The following is a 13,840-nucleotide window of genomic DNA, read 5'->3' on the forward strand; positions in this document are numbered from 1 at the left end:
CACAACGACTCTCGGCTGACCAGAGGTGTCAATGACCTAAGGAGATGCATAACATAATCAAAGAAATGGGTTTGAACCACTCCCCCAGGAGACCACACTATAAATATTGGGGTCTGATACCTGCTGGTCACAACTGATGAAGAGTCTGAGAGGAGAGCAGAAGAGTCTTCAAAGTCCAGCTGCCTTCCAAGACAAGAACCAAAGACATGGTAAGATGTGGTTGGTGTAGTCCAGCTGTGCTGGGTCATGATGGAGGTTAACCAGTTGTCCTGAAGAATCTGGTCAAGGTGATTACAATTCTTTTTTGGCCACCAATACTACACTAACCAAAGCATTGACTAGATTTCTGAATGCAGTAAGTGCTTGGTGTTGGTGTAGTGTTGATGTGCCTCACCATCAGCTCAATTGCTTGATGTGTATTCCAGACATCAGTTCAGACAACTGGCTTTGAGTCCCTAGCCATACCGTATTACACTAACTAAAGCACTGACTTGATGTTTAAATACAGTAAGTGCGTTTTGTTGGTGTGGTGTAGATGTGCTGTGACATCAAATACTGTGGATTTCCAAGCCACCAATACTGAACCGACAAGGGCACTGACTGTTTTTCAGAGTGTAGTAAGTGCTTCATGTTGGTTTGGTTTTGCTGTGTTGCACCATCAATTGCAGGGGTGGGGAACCCTGGTCCTGGAGGGCCGCAGCCCTGCATGTTTTCCATGTCTCCCTGCTTCAACACAGCTGATTGCAATGAGGCTCGTTATCTGGCATTCTGCTGGACTTGGCCATGAATCTTGATTCGATTCAGGTGTGTTGAAGCAGGGAGACATGGAAAACATGCAGGTTTGCGGCCCTCCAGGACCAGGGTTCCCCACCCCTGATCAATTGTCTTGGTTGCTTTTGAGTTCATAGCCACCAATACTACACTAACCAAAGCACTGACTTGATGTCTACATACAGTAAGTGCTTTTTGTTGGTGTGGTGTAGATGTGCTGTAACATCAATTGCTTTGGAATTCCAGGCCACCAATACTGAACTGACAAGAGCACTGGCTGTTTATCAGAGTGTAGTAAGTGCTTCATGTTGGTTTGGTGTTGCTGTGCTGCACCATCAATTGTCTTGGTTGCTTTTGAGTTCATAGCCACCAATACTACACTAACCAAAGCACTGACTTGAACTGTGAATGCAGTCAGTGCTTGCTGTTGGTGTAGTGTTGCTGTGACTGATTTTGGATTCCACTCCGATACCCTTTTTCCCCAAGTGGCCTATTTGAAGTTATCATTCGCTGGGAGTTATTTAGAAATCTCATTCCATGTGTTGTTTTTGTTGTTTTCCAGCTGATTTTGCTGCAAGTTCATCTGGTTCTGTTGGAACTGAGTCCCTAGCCATACAGTATTACACTAACTAAAGCACTGACTTGATGTCTAAATACAGTAAGTGCGTTTTGTTGGTGTGGTGTAGATGTGCTGTGACATCATTTCCATTCCCCACCTTTTCAGAGTGTAGTAAGTGTTTCATGTTGGTTTGGGTTTGCTGTGTTGCATCCTCAGTTCTTTCTGCTGCTTTGGAATTCATAGCCACCAATACTACACTAACAAGAGCACGGACTTGATTTCTCAATGCAGTAAGTGCTTTCTGTTGGTGGAGTATGGATGTGCCTGCAGCTCTCTCACCCTCCTTCAACTATATTTCCAAGCCATCTTGACAGAATTTGCTTGTGCACCGACTCATTTTCTTTGACTACGTTTGTCTTGCTTAACATTGCTGACAGAGAAGATTGCAAGGTCTTAATGCCTTAATAGTTGTTTTCCCTTCACAGAGGGCCCCAGACTACATTGGTTGAGAATCAAACAGTGTTATGCTAACACAGGAGCTGGATCCTGAAACCAGAAGGACTCTGCTGAGTGGAGCCATCAAGCTGGAAAACACATTGATAATGCAGTGCTTTGTTCTCTCAGGAAGAGCCAATATTCATGAGGAGAAACTCACCTGGCCGGGGGTGTCAACGAGACACAACGACTCTCGGCTGACCAGAGGTGTCAATGACCTAAGGAGATGCATAACATAATCAAAGAAATGGGTTTGAACCACTCCCCCAGGAGACCACACTATAAATATTGGGGTGTGATACCTGCTGGTCACAACTGATGAAGAGTCTGAGAGGAGAGCAGAAGAGTCTTCAAAGTCCAGCTGCCTTCCACGACAAGAACCAAAGACATGGTAAGATGTGGTTGGTGTAGTCCAGCTGTGCTGGGTCATGATGGAGGTTAACCAGTTGTCCTGAAGAATCTGGTCAAGGTGATTACAATTCTTTTTTGGCCACCAATACTACACTAACCAAAGCATTGACTAGATTTCTGAATGCAGTAAGTGCTTGGTGTTGGTGTAGTGTTGATGTGCCTCATCATCAGCTCAATTGCTTGATGTGTATTCCAGACATCAGTTCAGACGACTGGCTTTGAGTCCCTAGCCATACCGTATTACACTAACCAAAGCACTGACTTGATGTCTAAATACAGTAAGTGTGTTTTGTTGGTGTGGTGTAGATGTGCTGTGACATCAAATACTGTGGATTTCCAAGCCACCAATACTGAACCGACAAGGGCACTGACTGTTTTTCAGAGTGTAGTAAGTGCTTCATGTTGGTTTGGTGTTGCTGTGCTGCACCATCAATTGTCTTGGTTGCTTTTGAGTTCATAGCCACCAATACTACACTAACCAAAGCACTGACTTGATGTCTACATATAGTAAGTGCTTTTTGTTGGTGTGGTGTAGATGTGCTGTAACATCAGTTGTTTTCCTATTTCTGTATTATAAAGTCACCATTACTGAGCTAACAAGGGCACTGACTGTTTTTTCAGAATGTAGTAAGTGCTTCGTGTTGGTTTGGTTTTGTTGGGTTGCACCATCACTTCCTGTATTTGCCTTTGCATTTATACCCACCAATTCTACATTAACAGGAGCACGGACTTGAACTCATTTAACAGTTAGTGCTTTCTGTTGGTGGAGTATGGATGTGCCAGAACACCTATCATATTCCTTAAAGTATAATTCCAGTTCACATGTCCATATGTTCCTCTTGCTGACACACGTTGTGAGCTCAGAGGGAAGTTCATGTTGATGTTGTCTCACTGTGTTTCAGGATAAACTGTTGGTATGGAGTCCCCAGCCATTTTGTATTACACTAACCAAAGCACTGACTTGATGTCTAAAACAGTAAGTGCTTTTTGTTGGTGTGGTGTAGATGTGCTGTGACATCAATTGCTTTGGAATTCCAGGCCACCAATACTGAACTGACAAGAGCACTGGCTGTTTATCAGAGTGTAGTAAGTGCTTCACGTTGGTTTGGGTTTGCTGTGTTGCATCCTCAGTTCTTTCTGCTGCTTTGGAATTCATAGCCACCAATACTACACTAACAAGAGCACGGACTTGATTTCTCAATGCAGTAAGTGCTTGCTGTTGGTGGAGTATGGATGTGCCTGCAGCTCTCTCACCCTCCTTCAACTATATTTCCAAGCCATCTTGACAGAATTTGCTTGTGCACCGACTCATTTTCTTTGACTACGTTTGTCTTGCTTAACATTGCTGACAGAGAAGATTGCAAGGTATTAATGCCTTAATAGTTGTTTTCCCTTCACAGAGGGCCCCAGACTACATTGGTTGAGAATCAAACAGTGTTATGCTAACACAGGAGCTGGATCCTGAAACCAGAAGGACTCTGCTGAGTGGAGCCATCAAGCTGGAAAACACATTGATAATGCAGTGCTCTGTTCTCTCAGGGAGAGCCAATATTCATGAGGAGAAACTCACCTGGCCGGGGGTGTCAACGAGACACAACGACTCTCGGCTGACCAGAGGTGTCAATGACCTAAGGAGATGCATAACATAATCAAAGAAATGGGTTTGAACCACTCCCCCAGGAGACCACACTATATATATTGGGGTCTGATACCTGCTGGTCACAACTGATGAAGAGTCTGAGAGGAGAGCAGAAGAGTCTTCAAAGTCCAGCTGCCTTCCAAGACAAGAACCAAAGACATGGTAAGATGTGGTTGGTGTAGTCCAGCTGTGCTGGGTCATGATGGAGGTTAACCAGTTGTCCTGAAGAATCTGGTCAAGGTGATTACAATTCTTTTTTGGCCACCAATACTACACTAACCAAAGCACTGAGTAGATTTCTGAATGCAGTAAGTGCTTGGTGTTGGTGTAGTGTTGATGTGCCTCATCATCAGCTCAATTGCTTGATGTGTATTCCAGACATCAGTTCAGACGACTGGCTTTGAGTCCCTAGCCATACCGTATTACACTAACTAAAGCACTGACTTGATGTCTAAAACAGTAAGTGCTCTTTGTTGGAGTGGTGTAGATGTGCTGTGACATCAATTGCTTTGGAATTCCAGGCCACCAATACTGAACTGACAAGAGCACTAGCTGTTTATCAGAGTGTAGTAAGTGCTTCATGTTGGTTTGGTTTTGCTGTGCTGCACCATCAATTGTCTTGGTTGCTTTTGAGTTCATAGCCACCAATACTACACTAACCAAAGCACTGACTTGAATTGTGAATGCAGTAAGTGCTTGCTGTTGGCGTAGTGTTGCTGTGCCTGATTTTGGATTCCACTCTGATACCCTTTTTCCCCAAGTGGCCTATTTGAATTATCATTCGCTGGGAGCTATGTAAAAATATCCTTCCATGTGTTGTTTTTGTTGTTTTTCAGCTGATTTTGCTGCAAGTTCATCTGGTTCTGTTGGAACTGAGTCCCTAGCCATACCGTATTACACTAACCAAAGCACTGACTTGATGTCTAAATACAGTAAGTGCGTTTTGTTGGTGTGGTGTCGATGTGCTGTGACATCAAATACTGTGGATTTCCAAGCCATCAATACTGAACCGACAAGGGCACTGACTGTTTTTCAGAGTGTAGTAAGTGCTTCATGTTGGTTTGGTGTTGCTGTGCTGCACCATCAATTGTCTTGGTTGCTTTTGAGTTCATAGCCACTAATACTACACTAACCAAAGCACTGACTTGAACTGTGAATGCAGTAAGTGCTTGCTGTTGGTGTAGTGTTGCTGTGCCTGATTTTGGATTCCACTCCGATACCCTTTTTCCCCAAGTGGCCTATTTGAAGTTATCATTCGCTGGGAGTTATTTAGAAATCTCATTCCATGTGTTGTTTTTGTTGTTTTTCAGCTGATTTTGCTGCAAGTTCATCTGGTTCTGTTGGAACTGAGTCCCTAGCCATACCGTATTACACTAACTAAAGCACTGACTTGATGTCTAAATACAGTAAGTGCGTTTTGTTGGTGTGGTGTAGATGTGCTGTGACATCAAATACTGTGGATTTCCAAGCCACCAATACTGAACCGACAAGGGCACTGACTGTTTTTCAGAGTGTAGTAAGTGCTTCATGTTGGTTTGGTTTTGCTGTGCTGCACCATCAATTGTCTTGGTTGCTTTTGAGTTCATAGCCACCAATACTACACTAACCAAAGCACTGACTTGATGTCTACATACAGTAAGTGCTTTTTGTTGGTGTGGTGTAGATGTGCTGTAACATCAGTTGTTTTCCTATTTCTGTATTATAAAGTCACCATTACTGAGCTAACAAGGGCAATGACTGTTTTTTCAGAGTGCAGTAAGTGCTTCGTGTTCGTTTGGTTTTGTTGGGTTGCACTATCACTTCCTGTATTTGCCTTTGCATTTATACCCACCAATTCTACATTAACAGGAGCACGGACTTGAACTCATTTAACAGTTAGTGCTTTCTGTTGGTGGAGTATGGATGTGCCAGAACACCTATCATATTCCTTAAAGTATAATTCCAGTTCACATTTCCATATGTTCCTCTTGCTGACACACGTTGTGAGCTCAGAGGGAAGTTCATGTTGATGTTGTCTCACTGTGTTTCAGGATAAACTGTTGGTATGGAGTCCCCAGCCATTTTGTATTACACTAACCAAAGCACTGACTTGATGTCTAAAACAGTAAGTGCTTTTTGTTGGTGTGGTGTAGATGTGCTGTGACATCAATTGCTTTGGAATTCCAGGCCACCAATACTGAACTGACAAGAGCACTGGCTGTTTATCAGAGTGTAGTAAGTGCTTCACGTTGGTTTGGGTTTGCTGTGTTGCATCCTCAGTTCTTTCTGCTGCTTTGGAATTCATAGCCACCAATACTACACTAACAAGAGCACGGACTTGATTTCTCAACGCAGTAAGTGCTTGCTGTTGGTAGAGTATGGATGTGCCTGCAGCTCTCTCACCCTCCTTCAACTATATTTCCAAGCCATCTTGACAGAATTTGCTTGTGCACCGACTCATTTTCTTTGACTACGTTTGTCTTGCTTAACATTCCTGACAGAGAAGATTGCAAGGTATTAATGCCTTAATAGTTGTTTTCCCTTCACAGAGGGCCCCAGACTACATTGGTTGAGAATCAAACAGTGTTATGCTAACACAGGAGCTGGATCCTGAAACCAGAAGGACTCTGCTGAGTGGAGCCATCAAGCTGGAAAACACATTGATAATGCAGTGCTTTGTTCTCTCAGGGAGAGCCAATATTCATGAGGAGAAACTCACCTGGCCGGGGGTGTCAACGAGACACAACGACTCTCGGCTGACCAGAGGTGTCAATGACCTAAGGAGATGCATAACATAATCAAAGAAATGGGTTTGAACCACTCCCCCAGGAGACCACACTATATATATTGGGGTCTGATACCTGCTGGTCACAACTGATGAAGAGTCTGAGAGGAGAGCAGAAGAGTCTTCAAAGTCCAGCTGCCTTCCAAGACAAGAACCAAAGACATGGTAAGATGTGGTTGGTGTAGTCCAGCTGTGCTGGGTCATGATGGAGGTTAACCAGTTGTCCTGAAGAATCTGGTCAAGGTGATTACAATTCTTTTTTGGCCACCAATACTACACTAACCAAAGCACTGAGTAGATTTCTGAATGCAGTAAGTGCTTGGTGTTGGTGTAGTGTTGATGTGCCTCATCATCAGCTCAATTGCTTGATGTGTATTCCAGACATCAGTTCAGACGACTGGCTTTGAGTCCCTAGCCATACCGTATTACACTAACTAAAGCACTGACTTGATGTCTAAAACAGTAAGTGCTCTTTGTTGGTGTGGTTTAGATGTGCTGTGACATCAATTGCTTTGGAATTCCAGGCCACCAATACTGAACTGACAAGAGCACTAGCTGTTTATCAGAGTGTAGTAAGTGCTTCATGTTGGTTTGGTTTTGCTGTGCTGCACCATCAATTGTCTTGGTTGCTTTTGAGTTCATAGCCACCAATACTATACTAACCAAAGCACTGACTTGAATTGTGAATGCAGTAAGTGCTTGCTGTTGGCGTAGTGTTGCTGTGCCTGATTTTGGATTCCACTCTGATACCCTTTTTCCCCAAGTGGCCTATTTGAATTATCATTCGCTGGGAGCTATGTAAAAATATCCTTCCATGTGTTGTTTTTGTTGTTTTTCAGCTGATTTTGCTGCAAGTTCATCTGGTTCTGTTGGAACTGAGTCCCTAGCCATACCGTATTACACTAACCAAAGCACTGACTTGATGTCTAAATACAGTAAGTGCGTTTTGTTGGTGTGGTGTAGATGTGCTGTGACATCAAATACTGTGGATTTCCAAGCCATCAATACTGAACCGACAAGGGCACTGACTGTTTTTCAGAGTGTAGTAAGTGCTTCATGTTGGTTTGGTGTTGCTGTGCTGCACCATCAATTGTCTTGGTTGCTTTTGAGTTCATAGCCACTAATACTACACTAACCAAAGCACTGACTTGAACTGTGAATGCAGTAAGTGCTTGCTGTTGGCGTAGCGTTGCTGTGACTGATTTTGGATTCCACTCCGATACCCTTTTTCCCCAAGTGGCCTATTTGAATTATCATTCGCTGGGAGCTATGTAAAAATCTCATTCCATGTGTTGTTTTTGTTGTTTTTCAGCTGATTTTGCTGCAAGTTCATCTGGTTCTGTTGGAACTGAGTCCCTAGCCATACCGTATTACACTAACTAAAGCACTGACTTGATGTCTAAATACAGTAAGTGCGTTTTGTTGGTGTGGTGTAGATGTGCTGTGACATCAATTGCTTTGGAATTCCAGGCCACCAATACTGAACCGACAAGGGCACTGACTGTTTTTCAGAGTGTAGTAAGTGCTTCATGTTGGTTTGGTTTTGCTGTGCTGCACCATCAATTGTCTTGGTTGCTTTTGAGTTCATAGCCACCAATACTACACTAACCAAAGCACTGACTTGATGTCTACATACAGTAAGTGCTTTTTGTTGGTGTGGTGTAGATGTGCTGTAACATCAGTTGTTTTCCTATTTCTGTATTATAAAGTCACCATTACTGAGCTAACAAGGGCACTGACTGTTTTTTCAGAGTGTAGTAAGTGCTTCGTGTTGGTTTGGTTTTGTTGGGTTGCACCATCACTTCCTGTATTTGCCTTTGCATTTATACCCACCAATTCTACATTAACAGGAGCACGGACTTGAACTCATTTAACAGTTAGTGCTTTCTGTTGGTGGAGTATGGATGTGCCAGAACACCTATCATATTCCTTAAAGTATAATTCCAGTTCACATTTCCATATGTTCCTCTTGCTGACACACGTTGTGAGCTCAGAGGGAAGTTCATGTTGATGTTGTCTCACTGTGTTTCAGGATAAACTGTTGGTATGGAGTCCCCAGCCATTTTGTATTACACTAACCAAAGCACTGACTTGATGTCTAAAACAATAAGTGCTTTTTGTTGGTGTGGTGTAGATGTGCTGTGACATCAATTGCTTTGGAATTCCAGGCCACCAATACTGAACTGACAAGAGCACTGGCTGTTTATCAGAGTGTAGTAAGTGCTTCACGTTGGTTTGGGTTTGCTGTGTTGCATCCTCAGTTCTTTCTGCTGCTTTGGAATTCATAGCCACCAATACTACACTAACAAGAGCACGGACTTGATTTCTCAACGCAGTAAGTGCTTGCTGTTGGTAGAGTATGGATGTGCCTGCAGCTCTCTCACCCTCCATCAACTATATTTCCAAGCCATCTTGACAGAATTTGCTTGTGCACCGACTCATTTTCTTTGACTACGTTTGTCTTGCTTAACATTGCTGACAGAGAAGATTGCAAGGTATTAATGCCTTAATAGTTGTTTTCCCTTCACAGAGGGCCCCAGACTACATTGGTTGAGAATCAAACAGTGTTATGCTAACACAGGAGCTGGATCCTGAAACCAGAAGGACTCTGCTGAGTGGAGCCATCAAGCTGGAAAACACATTGATAATGCAGTGCTTTGTTCTCTCAGGGAGAGCCAATATTCATGAGGAGAAACTCACCTGGCCGGGGGTGTCAACGAGACACAACGACTCTCGGCTGACCAGAGGTGTCAATGACCTAAGGAGATGCATAACATAATCAAAGAAATGGGTTTGAACCACTCCCCCAGGAGACCACACTATAAATATTGGGGTCTGATACCTGCTGGTCACAACTGATGAAGAGTCTGAGAGGAGAGCAGAAGAGTCTTCAAAGTCCAGCTGCCTTCCAAGACAAGAACCAAAGACATGGTAAGATGTGGTTGGTGTAATCCAGCTGTGCTGGCTCATGATGGAGGTTAACCAGTTGTCCTGAAGAATCTGGTCAAGGTGATTACAATTCTTTTTTGGCCACCAATACTACACTAACCAAAGCACTGAGTAGATTTCTGAATGCAGTAAGTGCTTGGTGTTGGTGTAGTGTTGATGTGCCTCATCATCAGCTCAATTGCTTGATGTGTATTGCAGACATCAGTTCAGACGACTGGCTTTGAGTCCCTAGCCATACCGTATTACACTAACTAAAGCACTGACTTGATGTCTAAAACAGTAAGTGCTCTTTGTTGGTGTGGTGTAGATGTGCTGTGACATCAACTGCTTTGGAATTCCAGGCCACCAATACTGAACTGACAAGAGCACTAGCTGTTTATCAGAGTGTAGTAAGTGCTTCATGTTGGTTTGGTTTTGCTGTGCTGCACCATCAATTGTCTTGGTTGCTTTTGAGTTCATAGCCACCAATACTACACTAACCAAAGCACTGACTTGAACTGTGAATGCAGTAAGTGCTTGCTGTTGGTGTAGTGTTGCTGTGACTGATTTTGGATTCCACTCCGATACCCTTTTTCCCCAAGTGGCCTATTTGAAGTTATCATTCGCTGGGAGTTATTTAGAAATCTCATTCCATGTGTTGTTTTTGTTGTTTTTCAGCTGATTTTGCTGCAAGTTCATCTGGTTCTGTTGGAACTGAGTCCCTAGCCATACCGTATTACACTAACTAAAGCACTGACTTGATGTCTAAATACAGTAAGTGCGTTTTGTTGGTGTGGTGTAGATGTGCTGTGACATCAAATACTGTGGATTTCCAAGCCACCAATACTGAACCGACAAGGGCACTGACTGTTTTTCAGAGTGTAGTAAGTGCTTCATGTTGGTTTGGTGTTGCTGTGCTGCACCATCAATTGTCTTGGTTGCTTTTGAGTTCATAGCCACCAATACTACACTAACCAAAGCACTGACTTGAACTGTGAATGCAGTAAGTGCTTGCTGTTGGTGTAGTGTTGCTGTGCCTGATTTTGGATTCCACTTTGATACCCTTTTTCCCCAAGTGGCCTATTTGAAGTTATCATTCGCTGGGAGTTATTTAGAAATCTCATTCCATGTGTTGTTTTTGTTGTTTTTCAGCTGATTTTGCTGCAAGTTCATCTGGTTCTGTTGGAACTGAGTCCCGAGCCATACCGTATTACACTAACTAAAGCACTGACTTGATGTGTAAAAACAGTAAGTGCGTTTTGTTGGTGTGGTGTAGATGTGCTGTGACATCATTTCCATTCCCCACCTTTTCAGAGTGTAGTAAGTGTTTCATGTTGGTTTGGGTTTGCTGTGTTGCATCCTCAGTTCTTTCTGCTGCTTTGGAATTCATAGCCACCAATACTACACTAACAAGAGCACGGACTTGATTTCTCAATGCAGTAAGTGCTTGCTGTTGGTGGAGTATGGATGTGCCTGCAGCTCTCTCACCCTCCTTCAACTATATTTCCAAGTCATCTTGACAGAATTTGCTTGTGCACTGACTCATTTTCTTTGACTACGTTTGTCTTGCTTAACATTGCTGACAGAGAAGATTGCAAGGTATTAATGCCTTAATAGTTGTTTTCTCTTCACAGAGGGCCCCAGACTACATTGGTTGAGAATCAAACAGTGTTATGCTAACACAGGAGCTGGATCCTGAAACCAGGAGGACTCTGCTGAGTGGAGCCATCAAGCTGGAAAACACATTGATAATGCAGTGCTTTGTTCTCTCAGGAAGAGCCAATATTCATGAGGAGAAACTCACCTGGCCGGGGGTGTCAACGAGACACAACGACTCTCGGCTGACCAGAGGTGTCAATGACCTAAGGAGATGCATAACATAATCAAAGAAATGGGTTTGAACCACTCCTCCAGGAGACCACAATATAAATATTGGGGTCTGATACCTGCTGGTCACAACTGATGAAGAGTCTGAGAGGAGAGCAGAAGAGTCTTCAAAGTCCAGCTGCCTTCCAAGACAAGAACCAAAGACATGGTAAGATGTGGTTGGTGTAGTCCAGCTGTGCTGGGTCATGATGGAGGTTAACCAGTTGTCCTGAAGAATCTGGTCAAGGTGATTACAATTCTTTTTTGGCCACCAATACTACACTAACCAAAGCATTGACTAGATTTCTGAATGCAGTAAGTGCTTGGTGTTGGTGTAGTGTTGATGTGCCTCATCATCAGCTCAATTGCTTGATGTGTATTCCAGACATCAGTTCAGACGACTGGCTTTGAGTCCCTAGCCATACCGTATTACACTAACTAAAGCACTGACTTGATGTCTAAATACTAAGGCTGTGACTTTAACGCGTTAGTTACGATTAATTAATTACAGAAATTTTAACGCGATAAAAAAATTATCGCAAATTGTCGCGGAACGTTTGTCACCGGACGAGTTTCACCCGGACATATTTCGCTGTGACACCACAACGAAACAGCTCCCGACTTGGTGACTTTCTCGTTAAATCTGGCGACTTTCCAAAGCCTCCTGGCGACTTTTTTTTGTCAAAACCGACTAGCAACAAATTTAGCGACTTTTTCTGGAGCTCTGGAGACGTGACAGGACGTCTCGCTCTGCAGCTGCTGTCCTCAATGAGCTGCGGTGCTGCGTGAGCCCCTCCCCCGTCCCAAAGCACTCACAGGCGGCCAGTCTCAGCAGCGCCCCCTGCTGCAGGCAGAGCAGAGAGCAGACCCACACCACTCCTCCACACTTCAAATGAATCGCGTGTGCGCAAATACGCCGCTGCTCACTGCTGACAAACCAAGAATCAACAGCAGAAAATTCATTTGTAGTTCTAAACATATTTAGGGTGTTTTTTTAACTCACATTTTGCTTCTCCCATGACGTTATTCCTCTCTCCTACAGCGTCCATTACAATTACATGCAAATTGCAAATTAGGTAACGACCTCATCGAGCGACTTCTGGCGACTTTTAGGGCAGCCAATAGCGACTTTCCTTACTGGGGAGTTGGCAACACTGCTCCCGACGACAGCGCACTACTTGGTCTCGTGCACAGAAAATTTAGATTTAAAAAGCCAGCGGATGGCAGTGTGGATAAAACCAAAGCTGGATGCACATTGTGCAGCAAAGAATTTGCATACCATCGCAGCACATCGAGTCTGCTGTATCATCTGAATGCTAAGCCTGTCGCAGCAGCGGCCAACACGCAAGCCTCAAATACAGCTAGAGTTGAAGAGGACGTCACTCTGACTACTTCAAGGACCCTCGCCCAGCTCAACAAAAGTTGCACTAATCAATGTGTATTGGTTTATTTGTCCTGGTTAAATTCCTCCTTCCCTGCTGAAAAAATGAACAGTGTTTTGTTGCTTAAGCTTATGTATCACTATATTGATTCACTACCAAAATCCATTAGAAAAAGAAAGGTTCTCACTGATCTCGGGTCAAATATCGATATGCGATTAATTGAGATTAATTAATTACAAAGGCCCTAATTAATTAGATTAATTTTTTTAATCGAGTCCCACCCCTACTAAATACAGTAAGTGTGTTTTGTTGGTGTGGTGTAGATGTGCTGTGACATCAAATACTGTGGATTTCCAAGCCACCAATACTGAACCGACAAGGGCACTGACTGTTTTTCAGAGTGTAGTAAGTGCTTCATGTTGGTTTGGTTTTGCTGTGCTGCACCATCAATTGTCTTGGTTGCTTTTGAGTTCATAGCCACCAATACTACACTAACCAAAGCACTGACTTGAATTGTGAATGCAGTAAGTGCTTGCTGTTGGCGTAGTGTTGCTGTGCCTGATTTTGGATTCCACTCCGATACCCTTTTTCCCCAAGTGGCCTATTTGAATTATCATTCGCTGGGAGCTATGTAAAAATATCCTTCCATGTGTTGTTTTTGTTGTTTTTCAGCTGATTTTGCTGCAAGTTCATCTGGTTCTGTTGGAACTGAGTCCCTAGCCATACCGTATTACACTAACTAAAGCACTGACTTGATGTCTAAATACAGTAAGTGCGTTTTGTTGGTGTGGTGTAGATGTGCTGTGACATCAAATACTGTGGATTTCCAAGCCACCAATACTGAACCGACAAGAGCACTGACTGTTTTTCAGAGTGTAGTAAGTGCTTCATGTTGGTTTGGTGTTGCTGTGCTGCACCATCAATTGTCTTGGTTGCTTTTGAGTTCATAGCCACCAATGCTACACTAACCAAAGCACTGACTTGAATTGTGAATGCAGTAAGTGCTTGCTGTTGGTGTAGTGTTG

This window comes from Salarias fasciatus, chromosome 1 (assembly GCF_902148845.1).
Source record: "Salarias fasciatus chromosome 1, fSalaFa1.1, whole genome shotgun sequence".
Taxonomy (NCBI): Eukaryota; Metazoa; Chordata; class Actinopteri; order Blenniiformes; family Blenniidae; genus Salarias; species Salarias fasciatus.